This window comes from Canis lupus, chromosome 19 (assembly GCF_003254725.2).
Source record: "Canis lupus dingo isolate Sandy chromosome 19, ASM325472v2, whole genome shotgun sequence".
Classification (NCBI taxonomy): Eukaryota; Metazoa; Chordata; class Mammalia; order Carnivora; family Canidae; genus Canis; species Canis lupus.
The window spans coordinates 24767221-24793573 of record NC_064261.1 but is presented as its reverse complement, the minus strand read 5'-3'; the positions used below and the strand labels follow the sequence as shown (position 1 = coordinate 24793573).

The 26353-nt window shown below is 42.4% G+C and overlaps 1 long non-coding RNA gene across 1 annotated transcript; it reads left to right on the top strand.

Moving 5' to 3' along the window:
• Positions 1-21997: 21997 nt before the first annotated feature.
• LOC125753012 (uncharacterized) lies at positions 21998-25319 on the top strand. The gene is made up of 2 exons (XR_007403809.1): positions 21998-22417; positions 23679-25319. It is a non-coding gene; the product is annotated as an uncharacterized LOC125753012 (long non-coding RNA).
• The last annotated feature ends 1034 nt before the right edge of the window (positions 25320-26353 follow it).

Below are 26353 nucleotides of genomic sequence, written 5' to 3'. Positions count from 1 at the left end.
GGTGGGAATGTGAACTGGTGCAGCCACTCTGGAAAACTGTGTGGAGGTTCCTCAAAGAGTTAAAAATAGATCTGCCCTATGACCCAGCAATTGCACTGCTGGGGATTTACCCCAAAGATACAGATGCAGTGAAACGCTGGGACACCTGCACCCCGATGTTTCTAGCAGCAATGGTCAGAATAGCTAAACTGTGGAAGGAGCCTCGGTGTCCATCGAGAGATGAATGGATAAAGATGTGGTCTACATATACAATGGAATATTCCTCAGCTGTTAGAAACAACAAATACCCACCATTTGCTTCGATGTGGATGGAACTGGAGGGTATTATGCTGAGTGAAGTAAGTCAATCAGAGAAGGACAAACATTATATGGACTCATTCATTTGGGAAATATAAAAAATAGTGAAAGGGAATAAAGGGGAAAGGAGAAAAAATGAGTGGGAAATATCAGAAAGGGAGACAGAACATGAGAGACTCCTAATTCTGGGAAACTAACTAGGGGTGGTAGAAAGGAGGTGGGTGGGGGGTGGGGGTGACTGGGTGACGGGCACAGAGGGGGGCACTTGGCGGGATGAGCACTGGGTGTTATTCTATATGTTGGCAAATTGAACACCAATAAAAAAATAAATTTATTTAAAAAATAAATAAATGAATAGAAAGTTCATTTAATTTATTTTACTATTATTTTTATGTACTTTCAGAAGTCATGGCTCTAGTCAAGATGGTACGGGTTAATTCCCTTTTTAGATCCATCATATAGTAATATGAAGTAAAGCCCCCAAAAAGGGAGCAGCCTCAAAAACAAGGAAGACATTTCTGTGGAGTCAGAAGAGGAATAGAGGTGCAGAGAGGCACCATCTTGTTGGCTCAGTGATGAATCTGGCCGGGCAACAGAAAGTAAAAGTATTCACCTGGATAGAGAGAGACACAGAGTTTAGAAAGTCTGACTTTCAGAGAAAACTGGCCCTCTGAGAACCAGGAAGGATGAGCAAAAGTAAGTTCACAAGTTGACACATCCTGGTGAAACCACAGAGAACAGGGGTAGAAGAGATTGCCTCTGAAAGAATAACAATTGGGCTAACAGATGATATCTTAACAACAGCTAAGAAAATCAGAAAGCAATGAATTACCTACAATGTACTGAGTGAAAATTATCCAGGAAATGAAAAATAGATACAAAAAAATGGAAAAAGAAGAGATGAAAGATATATAAAGGATTCATTAAGGAGATCTAATATACATCTAATCAAATTTCTAGAAAGAGAGGAGAGAAACAGAGAGAAGTAATTTTTCAAAATTATTAAAAGATACCAATCTTCAGAATATAGGAATCCCAAAGATTCTCATGTAGGAAAATACAAGAAACCCGCAACTAGGCACATCAATTGCTAAGCAGTGAAGACAAGAATATATTAGAAATAATAATAGAAAAAAAGAGGTTAAATTCTAAAAGGTCAACAATTATTTTGACAAATAACCTCTCAACAGTAAAAAAAAAAACAAAAACAAAGCAGCCATAAAAACTGAATTAATAATTTCAAAGAAAAAGTAGATAAAACTGTCAGAATTGGATACTTACCAAAACTACCCTTCAAGAATATGATGAAAGAAAGATATTTTCAGATGAACAAGAAACTCTCACTAAAAGACATTCTAAAATAATTCAGGAAGACTCTGGTTAAGCGTTCAACTCTTGATTTTGGCTAAGGTCATGATCTCAGGATCATGAGAGCAAGCCCCCAGTCAGGCTCTACTCATGGAGCCTGTTTAGGATTCTCTCTCCCCCCTCCTTCTGTCCCTGCCCTCCCCTAAAAACATTCAGGAGGAGGACAGAATCTCAGATGGAAAGTATAAGACGCAAACTAAAATAACAAGCAATAATAGTTGGCAAATATATAAGTAAATCTAAACAAATGCATACTTTATAAAACAATAATAACAATGTCTTGTGAGGTTAGAAATGGTTTGGCTAAAATACTGGACATCAATACCATATTTAGAAAGAGAAGTTAAAATTAAAATGTTATTCAGTCTTTTATTGTTTGGGAAAATGACAATGATATTAAATTCTGACTTTGATAAGTTAAATATACATATTATATAACATTACACAAAAATGTATAAATTCTAAACTGGAAGCAAAAAAAAATGGAATGAGAAAAAAATACTCAATGAATTCCAAAAATAAAGGAAGAAATACATAGAAAAGTATAGAAGAGTACAAAGGAGGTTATTGGAAATCAATCTAATTCTATCAAAAATACAATAAGTCTAAATTTATTAAATTCTCCATTTAAAAAATAGATTGCCAGGATGCCTGGGTGGCTCAGCAGTTAAACATCTGCCCTCTGCTCAGAGCATGATCCCAGGATACAGGATGGAGCCCTGCATGGGGCTCACTGTGGGCATCCTGCTTCTCTCTCTGCCTATGTCCCTGCCTCTCTCTCTCTGTGTCTCTCATGAAAAAGTAAATAAATCTTTTTAAAAAAAGATTGTCAAAATAGAAAAGTAAAGTAGCTATAAACACACAAAAGTAAAACAGTAAGCACACACACACACATAAATAATTGATTCCAACAGCTAATATAACATTTAGAAATTTGTATGTATATAAAAATATGGTCTCTAAATATAAAACCCAAAAGTCTTGGAACTGCAAGAAAGACAAATACAGCACTATTTTAGGAGATATTGACACAACTGTCTTGGGAAAAGCTAGATTAAACAAGCAAAAAATAAAGCAAAAACTAAAAATCAGAGACATAAAGATTTGAAAAACACACAAATCTTGATATAACATATTAGATAGATAATCAGATTGATTATAGATAGACAATATTCATAGCATTCAACAGTTAAGAAATACACATTCTATTCAATCATACGTGGAATGTTTACAAAGTTCTTCACATATTAAGACTAAAAGCAAACAAAACAAATGTCTCAAATATTTGTAAGGGATTTGTACCAGGGTATCTTCAAACTATATTCTCTCACTACCATGTAATTAAGTTAGAGATGAATAATAAAGATAATTATTGTATATAAATTCAAGGACATATTTCTGAATAGCACAAATGAGAAAATACCACTGGATATTAGAAAACATTTCAAACTGGAATATAATAAAAGACTGCACATCAAATGGAATGGAATGCTAATTTGATAGACAAAAATCTATGGTTTTAAATATTCATATTAAGAGCAAGCAAGATATTAATTTAGTGACCTAAACATATGACTTAAAAAGAATAAAGAAACATACCTAAAGAACATAGAAAGAAGAGTGTATTAAAGATAAATGCAAAATTAATGAAAAATAATCAAACATATAGTACTGGCACAAAAATAGACACATAGATCAAAGGAACAGAATAGAAAACCCAGAAATGAACCCACAGTTATATGGTCAATTAATCTTTGACAAATCAGGAAAGAATATCCATGGGAAAAAGATAGTCTCTTCCACATATGGTGCTGGGAAAACAGGACAACAACATGGAAAAGAGTGAAACTGGGCCACTTTCTTATACCATACAGAAAAACAAATTCAAAATGGACCTAAATGTAAGACCTAAATGTAAGACCTGAATCCATAAAAATTCTAGAAGAAAATACAGATAGTAATGTTATTGACATCAGCTATAACAACTTCTTTCTAGATATCTCCTGAGGCAAGAGAACCACAAGCAAAAATAAACTATTGAGACTTTATTAAAATAAAAAGCTACTGCACAGTGAAGGAAACAACAAAACTAAAAGGCAACGTACAGAATGGGAGAAGATATTTGCAAATGACGTATCTGATAAAGCATTAGTATCCAAAATATATAAAGAACCAATCAAACTCAACACCTAGAAAACAAACAATCCAATTAAAAATGGGCAGAAGACACAAACAGACATCTCTCCAAAGAAGACATCCAGATGGCCAGCAGACATATGGAAAGATGCTCAGTATCACTGATCATCAGAGAAAATGCAAATCAAATCTATAATGAGATATCACCTCACACCTGTCAGAATGGCTAAAATCAACAACACATGTTGACAAGGATGCAGAGAAAGGGGAACCCTCTTGCACAGTTGGTGGGAATGCAAAATGATGCAGCCACTCTGGAAAACAGTACACAGGCTCCTCAAAAAGTGAAGAAATGGAACTATCCTACTATCTAGCAATTGCACTACTAGGCATTTACCTAAAGGACACAGAAATACTCATTTAAAGGGATACATGCATCTCTATGTTTATGACATCATTATCTATGTTAGCCAAATTGTGGAAGCAGCTCAAGAGTCCATTGATAGATGTATAGATAAAGAAGTGATTATATATATATATTATATATTATTTATGTATATAAATCAATATTCATCCTATATATAGAATACATATATATTATATATAAATATATATTTAAATTTTAAATATATAAAAATTTTATATTAATATTAATATTTAAATATAAAAATTTATATAAATAAAATATATATTCATCCTATATATAGGATGAAGCCTATATATATATACACACATATATTCTATATAGTCTATATTATATATATTATACACACATATATATTATATATTATATATATAGGATTGGACACACATGTACATATATGTATACACACACAATGGAATATTAGTTATAAAAAAGCATGAAACCTTGCCATTTGCAATGACATACGGAACTAGAGAATATTACACTAAGTGAAATCAGTCAGAAAAAGACAAATACCATATAATTTCACTCATATGTGTAATTTAAGAAACAAAACAAATGAGCAAATAGGGGAAAAGAAGAGAGAGGCAAACCAAGAAATAGACTGTTAACTATAAAGAACAATCTGATGGTCCCTGGAGGGGAGGTAGGTAGGGGATGGGTGAAATAGGTGATGGGAATTGAGTGCACTTATGATGAGCATTGGGTGTTGGACATAAGTGATGAATCACTATATTGTACACCTGAAACTAATGTTACACTCAAATTAAAAAAAAAAAAAAAAAACTTAAAAAGAGGGCAGCTCAGGTGACTCAGAGGTTCAGCGCCGCCTTCAGTCCAGGGCGTGATCCTGGCAACGTGGGATCGAGTCCCACGTCGGGCTCCTTGCGTGGAACCTGCTTCTCTCTCTGCCTCTCTCTCAATCTCTCTCTCTCACTCTCTCTCTCTCTCTGTCTTTCATGAATAAATAAATAAAATCTTTTAAAAAAAAGAATGAATAAATAAAAAACACTTCCTGCTTATTGAAAAAAAATTAATGGAAAAAATAAGCACATAAAATACAGAGAAAAATAATGCCAAAGACCGGTTGTTTGAAAAGGCTAATATTAAAACTTCAGGCACAAGTAATCAAGAAAAACATGAGAGAAGGAATGAATAAATAATTTAGGAATAAAACAGAAAGCATAACTCTAAATGCTGCAGATATTAAAAAGGCAATACAAGGACTTTATGAGGAACATTATACCAATGAAGTTAAAAACCTAGATGAAATGTGCAGATTTATGAAAAAATGTAACTAATACAGGAAAAATTTAAAAACAGAAATTCTATGTGGTCCTATAATCATTAAAAATACCTGACCAATAGTTAAAACTTCCCCACAGAGAGACCATCTGATCCATGGAGTTCCAACAAGACCTATCCCAAATACCTAAAAGATACACAGTTCTAATTTTACACAGGCTCTTCCAGAGAAAATGCAATGGACTTATTGTTAGGCCAGCCTAAACTAAATACCAAAATCCAACCACAACAGTATAAGTATTTTCTTATATAAATCCTAGGCTATCTGTTTTTTATGAATATAGATATAAGAAATCCTTAAAAATGTATTAGCAACCTGAGTCCAGCAATATATAAAAAAACTTATATATCACAACCACATTGGATTTATTCTAGGAAATGTGTGGTTACTTTAACTTAAAAAACATCAATGAATAGAAATCATCCATTAGCATATCAAAGGGAAAACATCATGGACTTAATCTATTAGGTACAGAAAGAGCACTTAATAACATTTAGCATATATTCATGATAAAAATCTTCAGCAAGCTAGAAATAGAAGGAAATTCCTCAACCTGATATGAAAACATCATACATAACAGTGACAAGTTGGAATTTAAGAAACAAAACAGATATGAACATAGGGTAAGAGAAGGAAAAATAAAATAAGAGGAAAACAAAGGGAGGCCAACCATAAGAGACTCTTAACTATAGGAAACACACTGAGGGTTGCTGGAGAGGAGGTAGGTGGAGGCATGGGGTAACTGGGTGATAAGTATTGAGGAGGGCATTTGAAGTAATAAGCACTAGTTGTTGTATGCAGCTGATGAATTACTGAATTCTACCTCTGAAACTAATAATATAGTATATGTTAATTAAATTGAATTTAAATACATTTTTTAAGTGTTTCCTTAAGATTAAGACTAGCTAAAGGGTCCACTGGCATCACTTACATTGAACACCATACTGGAGCTTCCAGGTGGCATAGAAAGGCAAGGAAACAAATGTTATAAAGACTGGACAAGAAGAACCGAAACAGGGACACTTGGGTGGCTCAGCGTTTGAGCATCTACCTTCTGCTTAGGTCATGATCGCAGGGTCTTGGGATCAAGTCCTACATTGGACTTCCCATGAGGATCCTGTTTCTCCCTCTGCCTATGTCTCTGCCTCTCTCTGTGTGTCTCTCATGAATAAATAAATAAAATATTTTTTTTAATGAAGAAGAACCAAGACAGTCATTACTTGCAGATAATTTTACTGTCCATGTACAAAACCTGAACGATTGCATTAATAAAAGAGTTTAGCAAGATTATTGAATACCCAGTTTTAAAAATGCATTTCTACATACTACCAACAAATGATTTTAAATGTCACTTTTGTAAATATCATTCAAAATTATCTCAAGAATATAAAGTCCACAGGAATAAATCTAACAGAGGATGTAGAAGAACTATATGGACAAAATTAGAAAGTTCATTAAAAACATTAAAGAATCCCAGTTACATATATTGTGCTCATAGACTGAAAGAACTAATGTTGTCAAAATGTTCTCACTAATCTAAAGCAGTTTACAGATTCAGTGCAATCACTACCAAAATATCAATGGCACTTTTCACATAACTAGAACAAATAATCCCAAAATTTGTAGAGTACCACAAAAGATCTCAAATAGCCAATGCAATCTTAAAAAAGAACAAAGCTGGAGGTATCACATTACAGATTTCAAACTATGTTACAAAACTATAGTAATCAAAACAGTATGGTCCTGGTACAAAAATAGATCAATACAATAGAACAGAGAGCCCAGAAATAAAACCACACTTATATGGTAAATTAATCTATGACACAGGAGGCATGAATACACAATGGGGAAAAGACAGGCTCTTCAATAAATGGTACTGGGAAAACTGATCAGCTACATGCAAAAGAATGAAACTGAACCACTTTCTTATCCCATATACAAAAATAATTTCAAAATGAATTAAAGACTAAAATATAAAACCCAAAGCCATAAATCTTTTAGAAGAAAACATAAGCAGTAAGTTCATTGACATTGATCTTAGTGATATGTTTTGGTTCTGCCTCTTTAGGCAAGGACAACAGAAACAAGTGGGATCACAGCAAACTAAAAATCTTTTGTACAGCTAAGGAAAGCAGAAACAAAACAAAAAGGCAACCTACTGAATGGGAAAAGTTACTTGCAAATGATATAATCAATAAGGGGTTAGCCTCCAAAATATACAAATAATTCCTTTAAAAATATTTTAAAAAATAATCCTATTAAAAAGTAGGTAGAGGATCTGAACAAACATTTTTCCACAGAAAACATCCAGGTGGCCAAGAGACACATGAAAAGATGCTCAACATCATTCACCATCAGGGAAATCCAAATTAAAACCACAATGAGAAAAAAAAAACACACAATGATATAACTTACACCTGTCCAAAATGCTAGTATCAAAAAGACAAAAATAACAAGTGTTGGTGAGGATGTGGAGAAAAGGAACCCTCAAGCACCGTTGCTGGGAATGTAAATTGGTGTAGTCACTGTGGAAAAGAGGATGGAGGATTCTCAAAAAATTAAAAATAGAGCTATTATATGTCCAACAATTCCACTTCTAAGAATTTATAAAAAAAATGAAAACACTAATTCGAAAAGGCATATGTACCCCTATGTTCATTGCAGCATTATTTACAGTAGTTAAGATATGGAAGAAACCTAAATGCCCATAGATAAATAAATGAAGAAGAAGATGTGGTATGTGTACACACACACACACACACACACACACACACGGAATATTACTTAACTCTAAAAAAAAAAAAAGTAATGAAATCTTGCTATTTGCAACAACCATGGATGGACCTAGAGGGCACTGTGCTAAGTGAAATAAATCAGACAAAGAAAGACATCTTATATAACAGTGACAAGTTGATAGGTAAAGGACCTCTTGCATCACTTACATTGAACACCATTTGATCTCACTTACAAGTGGAATCTGAAAAACAAAACAAACGAACAAAAGAGAAACAGACTCATAGATGCAGAGAACAAGTTGGTGGTTGCCAGAGAAGACAGGAGTGGGGATATGGATGAAATAGATGAAAGGGGTTAAGAGGTATAGTCTTTCAGTCATAAAATACATAAAACACAGGGATGTAATGTAAAGAATAAGGAATAGTCAATAATATTATAATAATTGTGTGCAATTACAGATCATAACTAGACTTTATTGTGACAACCATTGTAAAACATATATAAATATCAAGTCAATGTTGTACACCTGAAGCTAATATGACATTGTCTGTTAATTATTCTTCAATTTAAAAAATCCCAGTTATCTACGTCTTCAATGCATTCCAATCAAAATACACAGAAGTGGTGAGGATTTGTGTTTGTTATGAGTGGTTATGTATCTTGATCTGCTATTTCTAATATTTAGAAAGGAGAACAAAGAGTATGAATAACCAAGAGATATTCCTGAAGAAGAAAAATTAAGTGAGAAGACTTACCCTATTAGATCCTAAGGATCATTATAAATTTCAAGTAATTAGACAATCAGGTATTGGTGCAGGACGGGGGGAAGAGACAAATGAAAATGAATAGAGAGCCAAGAAGCAGACCCACTCATACATGAAACCTAATTTATGACAGAACTAACACTGCACTTTTATGAAGACTAAAGAAGACAGTTTCTATGCATCTCGATCTGAACTTCCTAATCTCTACCACTGGTGCTGGTGTCTCTGCACCTGCAGGACAGCCCTAGCCCAGATCTAAGGAAGTGTGCTGTTTGGTGGTGTGGTGAGTCTAAGAGAATAATGAGGATGGTGGGAAACTGCACACTGGCCATGGCTGCTGCCCATGAAGGAATTACTTCTGTTCTGTGGCTACAAGTACTACCAGGAGATGTTCTCCAGAAAGGGTAGCAGACACAGGGCATTGACAGAAAACAAGGAGTGAGCTCCTTCTCCCTACCTCTGCCCTGTAGCAGCCCTGATTGGCAGACCCTCACAGGCAGAAGCTGGTAAAGTAAAACCAGGGTCTGCAGAGTCCCAAACTCAGCATGACAAAGTAGATTACAGATGGACAGATGGAGCTGAGAAGCCAGAGCATGGTGTTAAACAGAAACTAAAGAGCCCCAGGGGTATGGGGTTGAGTCCCTCTCATTTATGTCCCATCACCGTCCTGCTCATTTTTAAAAATAAAAGCCAAATTATCACCCCCTTCCTAGGATGGCCTCAGCCTGCTTGTAATTCCTTCTCCAGACATCTCTGGTGCTTGGCTCTGGACATTCCCCACGTCCATCAGCCTTTGCCTTCTCAAGACAGGTAGAGGGAGCCCTGGAACATCGGCAGGCTGGGAGCAAACTACCAGGACTCAGAGGTTCAAGTGAGGGGCTGCAGACTTAATATTAAAATGGGCTTCAGCTAACCTGGGCTGAATGACAGCATGGGCTTTGCTCTGGAGTACAGGAGGACAAGACTTCTGACACTAGTCAATCACGGCACCCCATCACTGTCAAATATGGTTCCACCAAGTTCTGTACACCCTGCTGTCCATCCCCCCAAAGAGCTATGGGACCTTTGACACAATGAGCCATACCACATTTGCTCCAAAATAATGCTGAATCAGCAAAAGAGGCAAAAGCAAGCCAAAGAAGTGAATTACAGTGGTTGTTGACACCATTTATAGAACCCACACACCAGCTCTCTGTTATCATCCCCCAAGACATGAAGACAGAAGAAAAAAAATGCCAAAAAAAAAAAGCCATAGCAGTAATAATTATAACAGAATCAGGGGCAAGCGATTATTTAATGTGCTAAGAGCTGTACTGGGCACTCCATAAGCATTATCTCATTTAGTTCTCCAGGAGAATTAAAGGTAAGGAGAAAGGAGATAAATACAGTTACCTTCACTAAAGAAATTAAAGCTCTGACATTCAGAACGTAAATAACAAAACAAAACAAAAAACTACCCAAGATGACAGAGCCAGTAAGTGGCAAGGCCTTGCATTAGGAAACAGTATTTTTAGCAGTTAGTTCCTATTGAAGAACTGAATGTCCTAGCAGGTCTAGTTTTCCTGGGGCAGTGTATTAGTCAACTTGGGCTGCTTGAAAAAAATACTACAGACAGAGAGGCTTAAACTGTGTTTAATCTTCACAGTTCTGGAGGCTGGGAGGCCAGAGATCATGGTGCCAGCAGGGACAGGTCTGGGTAAAGACAAGGCTTAGGGATGGTTGGGTTCTGGCTGTGTCCTCACCTGGTAGAAACAGGGACAGTGAGAGGGAGAAAGGGAAATGCAGGAAGCTCTGATCTCTTCTTATAAGGGCACTAACTCCATCCTAAGGGCCCCACCCTCCAGATCTTGAAAGAGTTCAGGACATGTACATTGCTATATTAATTATTTTGAGCTGAAGGCACTTAGAGAAGAGTAAATGCAGAAGGAAGCTTCCTGTGAACTCTTTATCTATATAAGGACAGATCCTCCTCCAAAAGGAACTCAGTGGCAACTCTCTGACATCTCCTGAGGAGGAGAGTTAGTATCAGCCAGAGAAGTGCTGGGACTCTTATCACAGAAAACAAGACTAAAGGTCTATACCTCAGCCACAGAGACTTTGTCACAGACTATCACACCTCCTATCTCTTCCTCTAAGGGCCATTCCGTAGGCCCATCCTTCCTCAAAATCATTTACTGTCTTGTTGGTGGCTTCCAGCCTCCCTCACACTCCCTATTAAGATGCTACATAAGCTTCCAAGTATCACCACTTTTTTGAGAATTTACCTTCTTTCCTGTGATGCTTTCATGCACATGATATTAAAAATTAATATATTGTGTACCTTTTCTCTTATTGATTTGCCTGTTGTAAGTTTATTTTATAGACGCTGTTGTCAAACCTAGGAGGAGAGAGGGTAACTCCTTCTTCCCCTACAACCTCATCTAACTCTAATTTCCTCCTAAACACCCCATCTCCAGATACCACCCCATTGGAGCTTATGGCTTCAACATATGGACTTGGGGAGGACACAAATGTCCAGGTCATGACAGGCAGGGTCTGTTTCTTACTATCAGGAATATTTCAGATCTGCCTGCCCAGCACATCACCCTTCTTCAAAGACCAGCCGCCTCCAGCCCTTTCCCTGTAATTTACAGGTAATCCTCCACCTGCAGGCAGAATCTGGCCACAGTTGATTGGTCCAGACGAAGCACATGACACAAATGGGGTCAATCACAGGACATCACAAATGCCCCCACCACACACCACACACACACACACACACACACACACACACACACACTTTATAGATGAGCAAATTTGACTCTAGTTGAGCTAACTCTGAGGCCTTCTATGAAATTTTGGAGTGATCCCAGAGAAGACATGCTTCAGTCCTCCTAAGATAGTGAGCAAGGCAAGGTGATGCAGGCAACATGGCACAAAGGCAGGCAGTCCCCCACCTTGGACCAAGTGGAGAAAAGTCTGTTTTGTAAATGAAATTCTATGAAGGATCAGAGTAATCTGACCCATGTACATAGGCATCATATACTGCATCCTCATGGATAGCACTTGGAGAAGCTTGGAGAGGTAATTGGCAAGCTTTGGGCTCTAACCCTCCAGAATAGAGTTCCACATTTCACTGGTGGATCTCACAGTGTGGCCCTGCATAGCACTTTTTAAAAATATTGAATTACTTGCCCACTTTTACAAATCAGGAGACATCCCATAAATATCTGGATGTCTGGGTTCTCTTGAAAAATTAGGACAGCCAGAAACATTGGGCTTTTGTCCCTCTTGGCTTTCTGGAAGCAAATGATGGCTGCTCACTGCAGGTGGTACATTCTCCTGTCTGACCCCAGCCTCCCTTCTCCCCATCACTTCCTTACCCAATGCCCTGTGTCAGCTGCCATTTATCACTGCCTCTCCACTGCTTCTTTATGGAATATAAAGAGCTAGACCAGGAATCCATGCATTTCAAGAAGTTTGGGAGAGAATACGTTACCTTATGGAAGAAAATAGTGCTTTTACATGATTATCAAGCAAATAAAATTGGTGCCAAAAAAATAAAATAAAAAATAAAGTTGGTGCCAAAAGAATACAGCTGAAGGCACTGTTATGAAGTAAATAGTTGTTAGTTTTCACACTGTGCCCAGTTTACTCAGTGTACCCTTCTGGTATTTGGTCCTGCAAGAACTGCTCTAGAATATAAATCATCCTAAGCACCAATAATTCAAACGTAAGGTCAGCAGTTAGTACCCAAAGGGCAGGATTCTGTGTTACTTGCAGATGGTGGACTCTGGGATCTATATGCTGCATTGGAAGAAATAAAACACAAGAATTTGTTATGAAAGGGAGAGATTCTGCTTTGTGTCCCTTGGAGGTTTGTGACCAGGAAAGTCAAATTTCTCATTCTTAGAACAACAACAAAAAAAGTCTCCAAGAGGTAGAAATAGAATCTTTCAGGAAATAGTTAGTGAATATCCAAGAGGTACATTTTCATTAGTAGTAGGGCATAAATGCAAATTCACATGTCCTGTTCATCTAGCAGTGTTGGTCTTCTCACCTCAAACGTGACTCTTCACTGCTTCTCATAAAAATTAGAATTTACTAATCTGCTTTTCACCTGCCATCGTGTTTTTTCAGTCCCACTCAACTATTTCATAAAAGTCACTACATGCCCCTTACCAGCCATAAACTTCTAGAGAAGGTGAAGGAGGCAGAGAAGTAAAGGTTTCTAAAAGGCAAAATGTCATAGCAGTTCTTTATTCAATGCTTACTATGTGCAAAATATGTCTGAGATATGATGGCACGTGCCAAAGACACATTATCCAACTTAACCCTAATAATAACTGTTTGAGGGTTGTATTTACTCATTAGTAAGCAAGGAAGCAGTGGCTCACAGACGCACATTACCTCCTCCTTACTCCTCGAGTAAGCCAAACTCTTTCTCATCGCAGAGCCCTTGCATCTGCTCAGTCCTTTCCCAGGAGCACTCCTTTCCCTGATCTTCAGATAACTGGCTCCTTCTTACCCAAATGTCACCCCCTCAGCAGTCTGTTCTAACACTGTCTGCCTTCCCCTGTCTAGACTTCCATTGCGTCACTATGTTGTTCCTTCCTAGGCATGAGTGTTCATTGGGTGAATGACCATTAGCTTTCAATCTCTTATAGTTCTTTTCCTGTAACTTTCTGCTCAGAAACTTTCTGCTCTAGGCTCATAAATATAACCCGGACATTAAGTTCACAATGACACATACAGCTTTCGAGGCATCCCATTGTCTAGGGCCAATATACCCTTCCAGTGTCATCAACCATCCCAGCAACCTTCACTCCCACTCCATTACACAAATCAGATTGGCTTTAAATACACCTCATGGGGGATCCCTGGGTGGTGCAGCGGTTTGGCGCCTGCCTTTGGCCCAGGGCGCGATCCTGGAGACCCCGGATCGAATCCCACATCGGGCTCCCTGCATGGAGCCTGCTTCTCCCTCTGCCTATGTCTCTGCCTCTCTCTCTCTCTCTGTTTGACTATCATGAATAAATAAATAAAATCTTTAAAAAAAATAAAAATAAATAAATAAATACACCTCATGGGCAGTTTAGAAAGGAGAATGGATCCTAAGCAGGTATGTGACATGGGGAAAGGATCTTTCAGGTCTTTATCCAAGTACTAGTCATGGGGGATGCAGTAAGGATAGCTGAGGGGATAGGGACATGGGAGCAGGGTGACAGCTGTGCTGGAATTGGGGTGGTGACTTACTAGGCTTGCAACTGAGTGAGCTATAAATGATAGTGCTAACAGTGGTAGCTGTGGGAGTTGGATAGGTACTGATGTGATGGCAGTGTTTGGTGGCAGTGGGGACGGGGATGGGAGTGACAAAGATGGAGGACATCACATTTGAACTGCTAGCATCTAACCTCTCAGGTCATTGAGCTGACAAAGCTACCTGGCTCTCCCCACTGCCAGGTTTTCACCTAGCTCATTACCCCATTGGGATAACCCCGAGATACCCCAATTCCAAGTCCTTGTAAATCACCTCAGTGAAATGACTCAGGATGTATGTGTCCAGGAACACACACATAGAATTTAGATATAAAACCTGATTTTCTGGAGAGTCAGGTGCTGGTATATCTATAGCTTTACAGATCCAAGTGCCAGCCCCCCAGGGCTCTGTCAACACCACCTCCTATCAGGCTCCCTTCCACCACACAGTGTGTAGAGAAGTCAGCCAAGGGATGAAACTGCTTACTATGCGTTGTTCCAAGGCAGCTGACCGACAAAGTATAAATAGCTCTGCTAGCACTGGCAACAGTCGGCCGGAAAAAGCAGGCAGAAGTCGTTGATAATCTGGCTGTGGAGCCTCCGGCCTGAGAGTGTCACCCAAAGTGCTCTGAGAGCAGAAAATGCCTGATATAGAAGAGGGGTAATTGCTGAGCAACAGAGGGGGGCAAACATGGCAAAATGGGGGGGCTTCAGGAGGCCTATCTGAGCTGGCTTAAATCAGTCAGGAAGCACTGAGCAGGTTAAATAAATCAAATCAAGTGACTCCCAGTCTCAGCCACTTCATGAAGAGGGAAGAGGCGTAGGAAGGCAGATGCAAGTGTGACTCTTTTCAGGGGGCCTGTAATCATTTATTTCTGCTTTAATTTATTTCTTCTTTCTGCTCATGTTATTCATATTCATTTTTTCTGTTTCATTTGCTCAGTAGACTTAACACTTGGCTAGGTACTCTAGGAAATGAAAGCAGAACCTGATAAGAGGTGAGAGTCACCTGACTTAATGGTGAAGGAGGATGTGGCAAAGGTCCACCAAGGGTCATGGTTTGTCACAGTATCAGGAAGTCAGAGGATTAGATGAAGTCACCAGGGAGGCTTCCTGAGAATGAAAAGCATCAAGCTTTGCAGCTGGAAGAATGTTATAGGCAAAGGAGGAACACAGAAGTGAGCAGAGTGTATTGGAGGTAAATGCAACAGGCTCAAGCAGGACCTTGGGAGCAGCTGGAGCTCTGATGGGAGGTGTGGAGATGAAGAGGGAGATTCTGCACCCTGAGCTCTGAGCCAGCACTTAGCCCACTCATGCTGACACCCAGGTGCCGACATGTGTGTGAAGGAGACAGTTTGAGGATCAGTTTGTCACGTACTGAATCACTCAGGGAGAATTTCAGAATTGTCATCAGAACCCCTGAAGTGGGTTTCCATAGGTCAATGTTGGGGAAAACAACTCTGTGGGTGATTCCAAAAACACCCATGATTAATAACTGCCCCCAGGGGCATAGAAAAGCCAAACAAAAACAAAACAAAACCAGATAAATAGATGATGTCCCAGGATGCCGTGTTGGTGGTCATCACCCTTGATTCTAAGATCATCATCCAGACTCAGACTGTGCAGTATTTCAGCCTTGGCAAGGACCATCAGCATGACTTCCAGACTCTCTGGCTGACGCCAGTTCCTTGTGGCACTGCAGGCTTCATCTGAGTGCTGCTGCTGGCAAGCCTGTGGGACTAGCCATCAGCTCCATCCTCCCACTTCTAGGAACCCTTGCTTTTGTACCTACAGCATGGGCACCAATCACAATCATCAGTACGATGTTCCCTGTGGGGAGAGACTCCTCCTCCCCTAGGCCCTGCAATCCATGTCTTTAGGGCTGCGATACCTTCCAACTGTCACATCTCTACCTGGGTCAGACTTTGATCTTACCCTCTCCCTACCTGCCTCAAGAATACTCTGATACTCTGCAGTGGCTTGTGCTGAGGGGACCGCACTCCAGGCTCAGCTACATGCTCCAGGGGAGCCTGGAGGAAGAATCAGAGGGCAAGGAGGACAGAGTCAGTGCCCCACCCATGGCACAACCACCAGAGCTTTCTGAGTGGAGTGGAAGGCAGGTTTGAGTCCCTTCTCCCTCTGACCCTCAGTATCTTCATCTGTCAGATGAATTGATTGCACACCTGGTCTCCCAGGTACCCCCATCTCCTTAATCCTATGTAAAGTGTGAAAAAATACAGCTTTGGGGCTGCCAGCACTGTCTTTAGTTGGCTTTCAGCAGTGGGCCTCTGTAAGCAGAAGCAAAGTCTTCAGTGGGACTTGTGGTCATGCAGGTAAAGCCTGAATCCTCTTCTTAAAAAGAAGAGATGGAGAAATAAGAGGTGTACTGCATAGTGACACAAGCCATCTGCCCAGGGGTTGAGGAAATCCTAGGGGAGGACCAGAGGATGCATGAGTGGAGCCAGGCCTGGAGGACAGGACGGGATGCCATGGCTTTCTCATCCTGCCATCTGGACACCACGTGAGTGTTCTGTGGAAACTCAGAGCCATGGGGACTCTCTGTAGCAGCAAGCTGGGGATATAAGAAGACCCCACCACCACCACCATGAGAAATAGTAATGCCTGTTTGTTTATTGTTTGTTTGCTTATTTGATCAATTGGTTGAGTTGGGAAAATAGACATGCACATGGTTCCAAATCCCAAGCACACAATTCAAACAATTTAGATCAAAAAGCAAGTCCCTCTTTCCTCCTTGTCCTCACCTCTCCAGGCTACACAAGACTTGTGTGTCCTTCCTCGGATGTTCTGTGCACATGCATGAAACACAGTGTGACACTTTCCTCTGCCATTGTAGTCTCCCAGACCAGGCCCAAGCCTAGAAAAGTTTTGCAAAATATCAGTCACAGTGTTGCTGATGCTCTGGGGACACAAATGAAGGGCTTGTTTCCATGCTTAGGGACGAGAAGTAAGGGGAGGGTCAGGGTGCTGGCCACAGTGGCCAGAGAACAAAGGTGACCAGAAGAAAGTTCAGAGCTCCAGAGAAAGGGGACAAGGGACCCACATGTTCCCTGTAAATACCATGCAGTGACTGCCTATGTATATGGACAAGGGCTCTTGACCCTAGCTCTGGCCAGCAGAGAGGTGGTCCCCCCTTCTCCAGGCCCTCAGGAGCTCCTTACGGTGCACGCTTCTCCTTCTCCTCCCTTCAAGGAGAGGCCCTGGAGTCAGAGCCACCTGGGTGGTGTCCTGCATTCAGCCCAGCCCAGGCCTGGCAGCCACGCCAGAGACATGCCTCCCAGAAGCAGGAATAGAGGAGGCCTCGGTTCCATGGCCTGAACAGGAGAAAACGGAAACTCATGAAAGTTAGCTATCCAGGGGCATCCTTTCAATAACAGAAATATATACATTAAAATTAGAGAAGGAGATGGAGGTAAGTGTTGCTTTAATTTCAAAAGGCGTTAAGTACAGGATGTACAAGGACCTTTCAACTGGTGTAGGACCTATATCCACATTCTCATCCCCTCTTCAGCATAGCGCCAGGGGCCAAGTCATCACTGGGCCAAGTGGCTCAGCCAATGCTGGCAGGTGGTTCTAGTGGGCCAGGCTGTGAGGCCCTGGCACCCACTCTGCAGAAGCCAGAGCCAACCTTGTCCAGTTGGGCCCCACTGCGCCCCTGGTGCTCTGGGAGGTGGGCTCACATACAGGCCCTGCCATGCCCCCTCCTCATCATTGCTTCCTCATAGCTTAGAATCCCTCCTTGCCAAAGCTACTATGGTTACTATGAACAGCTCACATCAGGGGCGATGGCCAGGGCCTTAATGATGGAGCTTCAGACAGAAGAACCATTTATTCTGCACTTGGAGCTTGGCTCAATGGAGTGGTTCTCCTGTTGAATATGGTGCTGGCTGGGGTCATTCATGTAGCTCAACTCAGCTGGGAGCCCAGCTGGGCTGGACCATTCTAGAAGGCTTCGTTCACATGGCTTGTGCCTCTCCTGGGATGGCTAGAGCTCTCATAGGTGTTTGGGTTTCTCTCATCCATGGAGTCTCAGCATGTATATCCTGGCCTGAGATTCCCCACATGGCAACTAGGTCCCATGAAAGAAAAAGCAGAAGTTACAAGGCCTATGAAACCTGGCTTTGGACGTTTCACAGTGAGTGTCACTTCCGCCACATTCTGTGGTGAAAGCAAGTCACAAGACCAGTCCAGATTGGAAGGATGGGAAATGAACCCCCTCTGAGGTGGGGGGTGTTTCCATATGGAAATGGAAGGATGCCAGTGGCTGGCTCTGGAGAGTGTCTCCCCAGCCAGATAACTGCAGGCTTATGGTCCCTATGTTTAAAAAGAAAACATCCTTATCAGTAAGAGATGCACATCCACACGTTTAGAAATGAAATGACATCATGTGAGGGGTCTGCTTTACCACAGTTCTGGATGAAAGTGGAAGGAAATAGATAAAAGGACACTGATAAACATCAAAAATCATTCAAAGGTTACTGATGGGCATACAGGAGTTCATTATGCTTAGTCTTTACTTTTGTAGATGTTGAAAAATTCCCCTACTATAAAGTGAGAAATCGAATCAATAAGTAAAACTGTAACTTTTCCACTTTCAGTAGGGGCAGCTTATCTCACCACCCGCCCCCAAAATCTGAAGTTCAAAAGAAAGAGGAAGGGGTTCCAAGCAGTGGATGCCTTCAGGAAGGGTGCCTGACTTGAGGAGCAGCTGCTGGCTCCATTCTCTCTGTCCTCCTGGGCATCAGCCTGTCCAGCCTGACATCCCCCCTTCTGGCTTGCCTGACTCTCTGCTTCTGGGCTGGCAGCAGTCTCTGTGAGCCTGAAGTCAGGCCTCTGCCAGCTTATTTCAGGAGAGCCCCATGGCTACACCTAGCGGGTCTTCAGGACCTGATTCCCCAACACAGTCCCTGCAGGTAGCTATGTTCATTTAAAAATATTTTGTTTATGAAAAATGCCATCTGGTGTCAAGCCCTGTACTGGATTCTGAAGATGCAACAGTGAATAAGGGATCTCTGCTCTAACAGATCTTACGTTTAGGGACATGGGATAAGTGCTGTGAGAAAAGCAGTGTCTGGTGTGAAGCAACGCATCCTGAATTAGAACCTCTGGGTAATTTTGGAGCTGGAGGCAGCTCCAAAGTAAGAACCACTGCCTGCATCAGGCTAGTACACTAGAGATGGGCTCATGGCAGAGCAGGAAAACTCAACAAATCGGAAGGCCCAGGCTCCAGGCTGAGGCGTGGGAGCTTCCTTAGGTACACAGGGATCACCAAATATGCAAGCTTGGAGCCAGGAAGGTGGGAGGGCTGGAAGATATGGCATAACTGAGCAGTGCCAGGACAGATGTCACTCCCAGTCAGGCTCAGTCGTCCTTCCCAGCAGCAGGACAAGAACAGGATGCTGAGTATGTCAGCTGATCTGAGGCCCTGCATGAGTGGGCAGTTTCCAGGATCCAGCCCTGACTCTACCCAGTTGCCCCTGAGTAGGTTGCTTCTCCTCTGCAGGAGGGAGGGTAGCATAAAAGGTTATCAGGGTTAATATCACAAAATGGCCATCAGCGGCCACCAGATCTGAAAGAAGACATATGAAGTCAAGTTTTCATATGAGCATCACACCGGTGATTCAGTGACTTGCTGGGTTGAGGGTTTGAAACATAAGCACTTCATCCCACGCTAGCAGGTGTCAAGGGACTGCACCCCATGCCCAGCGGTGGCCACAGGAACTGCCATGTGGAATGATAAGTAAGCCATCAGGAAAAATTTTGCCAGAAAAACTAAGTCTGCCCCTTAGGTCTCCAGGGTCCTCCAGCCACCTCGTACATGGTCCATAGCTGTAGGGTGACTATTCTGTGCTAGTTGGATTCAATTTTCTTGCCCCAGAAGAGCTATGGTGACATCAGAGCAATTCATTGGGTGCAACTATGTGCCAGACTAGGAACACAGTGGGTAATATAACTCAGCCTCTGCCTCCAATGACACGGAGATACACGTGAGCCAGCCATCTCAAAATGGTCTTTGTCAACCTAAAGACAATTACTGAGTACTGCTCTACTAGGTGCTGGGCCCAGCACTGGGGGCTGCCCGGGACATGACTGTCACAAGTTTGCAGACAAAGAATACAATTGCTTGCGATGTGCCCCACAATCACTGTGCACCATAGCGATGGGGTGGGGTTCTCCAGTGGCAGAAGCATTGGGCCTGGACACCCCCATCCTGCCCCCTTCTGGGGCCTATTTTCCCATCTATAGAAATGAGGCAGACTCAGGCTGTTGGCTGAGAGGGCCTAGTGACCATTGCCTCCACCAGCTCACCCTGGATAACCCTCTCCTCCACATCCCAGGCCTTCCCTGCAAGTGGCATTAATGCACACCAAAGCCTAGAGCAAGCTCTCCGCTTGAAACAAAAGCTGCAACAGTGAAGTGTAGATGTTCAGTAAATGCTTAATCATATGCATTTTTTTCTTTCCACAACTGAATATGTAACACAATCAAGGTGTCCCACCCCACTGGCTGGTTTCTCTTTTTTTTTTTTTTTTTTTTGCCCTGTTCAAGGATGTCTTTCGACTAATTTGTTGTCATTTCATATTGCAGTCTTCACAGTTCAACAAGAGCTTAAGATGGGGCATTTGGGCCAGGCAGGCACGTGGTGGTCCTCTGTACAGTCCCCTGCTCACCCATATACCTCACAGCCAATAACACGGAACCTCAAGGGGAGGGGCTGTCCTTGTTCGGAATAGGAACTCTGTCCTACTCTGTCCAGAGTAAAACAAGACCAAAGTGGTGAAGGGTCATATGAGGATGTGAGCCATGAGGCATGTGAGAGGCAAAGCGCCCACCCACAGTGAGGAAGTAAAAGCCATAATCACCTCAAGGGAGCAAGGCCCTATATCAGCATGCCAGCAGGCCATGGGCTACATGAACATTCTCAGAGAAAAGGAAGGGGGATGGCGGTAGTCATGGGCAGAAGAACAGGAAAGTCAGGGAGCCTGGCCAGCTTCAGACAGGCCCAGTCCAGCCTCCTGGGCCCTGAGATCCCAGGCCACTCTCCGGCAACAGAAACCCAGTTCCCACCCCTCACCTCCCACCGTGCGGCCTCTGCCTCCATCCCAAGACAGGCACCACCCCATGGGAAAGGCAAGGCACCTGCTCTTCACACTGCTACTCTCCCAACCCAACTTCGCCATTCAGGAGAAGAAAGGCCAGCCATGTCCCATGCTTGGCGTATATGTGGAGGGTAGGATACAGATGCATATGCCAAGCCCTTGGGCTGAGCACTTGAATATCCAGTGGCTCCTGTACGCCCGGGAGTGATTTCACTATATGACAGGAGGACTCTGAGGTTCAAAGAGGTGAAGCAATGCTTCTAAAGTCCCACAGGAATCACTTTATCCAAACCCACAGACATTCTCTCTCCCTCTCTCTCTCTCTCTCTGTCTCTATCTATCTATCTATCTATCTATCTATCTATCTATCATCTATCTATCTCTTTAGGATTTTATTTATTTATTCATAAGAGACACAGAGAGAGAGGCAGAGACATGGGCAGAGGGAGAACCAGGCTCCCTGTGGGGAGTCCGATGCAGGACTCAATTCCAGGACCAGGATCAAGACCTGAGCCGAAGGCAGACACTCAATCACTGAGCCACGCAGGCGCCCCAGATATTCTCTTTTTCATCACACCATGCTCAGCAAAACAGCAAGGACCACGTGGGAGGGAAGGGGAAGGAACTGCCTTCAACATGAGGCTGCTTGTTCCCAGATGGAGAGGGAAGAGTGGACAATCACTGACATTTAGGGCTCTAAGAGACAGCAACAGAGAGAAATGATGCCATCTGCTTCCCAGGGAGATGTGGACACTTGGTGAAGATGGAGAGGGGGTTTGTGGTGCTGTGGTGCCAGTGAAAGAAGCCAGGTGGGAAACAGAAGTTCCAGTAAAACAGAAAGCCAAGTTATTGACCAACACAAAGCAGCTGTCTTGGATCATGAAGAGGTGCCTGGAGGTTCTGGGGAGCAGAGGAAATTCCCCTGAGATGAATCAGGTTGCCATGCCTCTGCAAGGCCAAAAGCAGCCTGACCTGAGCAGCTCTGCAGGAGCCTGGATGGGACTCCTGAAATCGATGGTGGCTACAGAAGGTGAGCAGGAGCAAACACTTGGTGTCTTTATGTGACAAAGGCTGCTGTGGGACCCAGGGGAGGGGACGTGTGAGAGGTGAATATGACTGCTCAGGACACAGAGCACAAGCCCTCTTGCCTACAGTGAGGGCAGGAGTAGGCACCAACAGGCTGGTGCAAAGGAAGAGTCTAGCTCTTATAAAGCCCCAGATGGAGTCCCAAAATTCCACCTAAAATCCCCTAATTTATCTGGTTCTTCAGCCACTCTCCACATACTGACCAGATACCAAGGTCTTGCTGGCAGAGAGGAGCACGGCATCAGGTGGAGAAGCTGGGCTGTCCCATACAGCACAAGGGAGTCATGGCACAGAGCTTGCTGAGGCACCTGGGGCAGGCCTCTGGGAGGGCTTATTGGGAGGAAGACACAATTCCACTCTCCAGAGCTCAGAGGCTAGTGCCTGTCTGCAGGGGCTCAGGGAGTCTAGAGACGGGACAGTGCGTGCAGCTGGGCCTCAGAGGCTGGGTCAGTCTTTCTGGTGCAGCCTTGGTTTGCCATTTTATCAAGTCCTGTTAACCAATCTATGTGAAAAGGATTATTATTTTCATTTTTAAGAAAACTGAGATCAGTGTGATGGATAATGCTACATGTTGCTAGGCCACAGTGCCCAGATATTTGACAAAATATTATTCTAAGTGTTTCTGTAAAGGTGTCTTTTTAGCTGCCATTAACATTTAAATTGGTGGGCTTTGAGTAAAGCACATCGTCCTGCATGGTATGGGTGGGCCTCATCCAATCAGTTGAAGGCTTTTACAGGAACAAAGCTGGAATCTCATCAAGACAGGCTTCTGCCAGCAGATTGCCTTTGGAACACATGCATGCACACATGGCATGAACAGGCGCACACACCCTGTTGCTTCAGTTTTCTTTGGACAACCCAAAGATACTCAAAAAGGTTAAGGCCCAAAGGCAGGTAAATTTTCTGAGGCCAGGTGGTTTGAATCTGAGACAGCCTGAAATCCTCTTGCTGTCCTGGGTCACAATGAACCTTCCAGTGATCCTTTGGAGAAGTGTTTTTAAAAGGAAAAACATCAAAAATATAATCTGTTTAGTCAACAAAAAAGACTATGCTTTATTCTGAGATATTATTTTCTTTTTCTTGGTGTTTAAAATGCCCTTTCTTTGAATTAATGTTAACTATGGTTAGCAATAGTGGATTTTTTTGTAATGACCTAATTTGGCAAAATTACAGTGAAGTCCTTTTAATCTACCTATTTTTCACAGGCCTTCTCAAACAAAAAACAAAAACAAACAAACCACAAAGTCTAGAACACCTCTACCCTAATCCAACTGGAGTTCCTTCTTATATGAGTGCACTGGCTCCAGCTTGTATTTCAGCCACGGAGACAGGCTGGACTCTGGTATGCCTACAAACACCGGTCATAGAAGAGAATCAGAGCACCTGTTCTTGAGTATGGTGGCCTGCAGCAAAGGCCTACAGGCTTCCGAGCTGGGCTCTATGGGAAGGCTCAACCACCTTTGCAATCCTCCCTGTCTCCTACAGTCAGTGCTGTTTATCCTGGCACAGTATCCTGCTTGCTGCCAAGGAACAGAAGTCAATTGCCTTGATTACCTTATTCACCTCTTTGAAAATGCACTTCACCTCCAGCCTGTGGATATTGAATACAGTTAAGGATGGAATATGGGCTTCTGCATTTCCCAGTGCATCTGCCCCCAGTCTGTGCCCTGAGGTTTTCTCATAAAGGACTCCTTGACAACCCTTCCCAGCCCTGTCTTCATACCCACCATCTGCTGTTGTCTCTCCTAGTATATCCAAGGCTTTTTCCTTCAGGATCCAAGGACCCTGCAACCAGCAGGACCCCAAATATCAGGTGTCCCACACCCAGACATGTACACACACGCTTGTACTCTGATCCTCTGATCCAGGCTGCAGGAGCATGTTGCTTGGCAGTCAGCTGCACAGCCTCTGGCAGGTCCCACACCATGGAGAAGCCTACAGGTTCTAAAATGGCACACAGAGATCATGATACCTCTGTAATATCAAATATGGCTGGGCAGAAGCCAAATAATAGAAAATTATTTCTTTATAAGTCAACATTTCTTTGTTTTTTCACTTTTATTTAGCAGCAGTATCGCTGGCCTTCTACCATCCCATCTTAAACACAACTGCATGCCTCGCTATGACTAGGGATCATGTTTCTGGGTTACCATCATGTGTCACTCCTGGACATTTCTGGCAGTGAGGTCACCCTCCTTCCCCCTATAAGACTGAGACTAACTGTTGCCTTTCTCAGCAGGCTGTCTAATGACCTGGCCTGCCTAGAGAACCAGGACAGCCTGGGAATGGGATGGGGTTGCACCCGGAGATTCTTGGCTGCTGTGGGAGGAGACAAAGGACAAACCCTAAAGTGTTGTACAGAGATGTAAGTTCAGAGCCCAGCACAAGCACAAGATGTGTGAGGCAAAGCACCAGGTATGACATGGAGTGTGATGGGCAAAACACCAGGAAAATCATAGATGCAGCCAGTCCAAGGGTGTGCTGAGGCCAAGGGGCTGCATAGCTTTTATAGGATTTTCCACTCAATCAACATGGATGTGCTTGGTGTACCTGAAGGAACAGATGCATGGCCATGGCTATGGGCATATGTAGTTTTCTTTTCTTTCTTTCTTCTTTTTTTTTTCTTTTTTTTTTGTCTTTTTCCTCTTGCCAACTTTCAGCTAAAGTTGTCCTCTAGGTAGTGGAAAGGGAAGTGGGTAGTGGGTTGGGGTGACTGGGTGATGGACACTGAGGGGGGCATTTGGCGGGATGAGCACTTGGTGTTATGCTATATGTTGGCAAATTGAACTCCAATAAAAATAAATAAATAAATAAATAAATAAATAAATAAATAAACAAACAAACAACAAATAAAGTTGCCCTCTTGTCTAAATGTTGGTGGGTGGCAGGCCCCTCCCTACCATCACCACCACCACCATCACCACACCTTCTATGAATCCTTTGTGAACTGGAGAGGACACAAATAGAAACTGTCTTAGAACTTGGTGTAAAATAAGGACTGGGTGTAAAATAAGGAAAACTTTAGAGGTTTTTAAACTCAAGTACCTGAGTTATAGTGCATGGCCTTTATAACAGCCACTTTTGACTGCTGGCCAGCCTGTGACTTTAACTTGAGCCCTTCACACCTCCTCTGTCACCTCTTGCAGAAAGCATTTACAACATTACTAACAGTGACCATTCATTGCACTCACCATGTGCTAGGTACTCTGCCTGACCTCCAGTATACTTGACTTCATTCAGCTCTTTTCAACAGTCCGATGAGTCTGAGCATCATTAACCCCAGCCTCATCACGAGCAAACAGCCTTGGGGCAGTGATGTGACTTGCTCAGGGCCCCACATCCAGTCAGTGACAGAAGCAACATTCAACACCAAACCTTACTGGCTTCAAAGCCCTTTCCCATTCCTTCCCACCCTTCACATGTCCTGCACATGTCGATCTGTCTGATGTTGGAGCAGGTGAAAATTCTTTGACACCACTGGAGGACTGAGACTCTTGACACAATTCCAGTTAAAACAGTGAGGAAATTGGACTGCTTCTCCACAAAATAAATGAATTAATGAATGAAACCTCATTTGGAAGACTTTTTGGCAGTATATACTGGAACTGAACAGATTCACTTCAGCCCCGGCTATACACATTTCACAGAAATGTGTGTATACACGCACCAAGTGATGTGCTCAAATGTGTTCATTCCAGCACCGTCTGTAGCATATCCAAACGTGAAACAACCAAATGTCTGTCAAAAATTGTGTGTGGCCCTGCAGTGAAATACTGCCAGCAACCAGAACCAACAGACCACAGCTCCATGCAAGGGCATGGACAAACACTGCTGCAAAGGACATAGAGCCAGGGGCTGAGATCAGGACCCTGACCTCCCC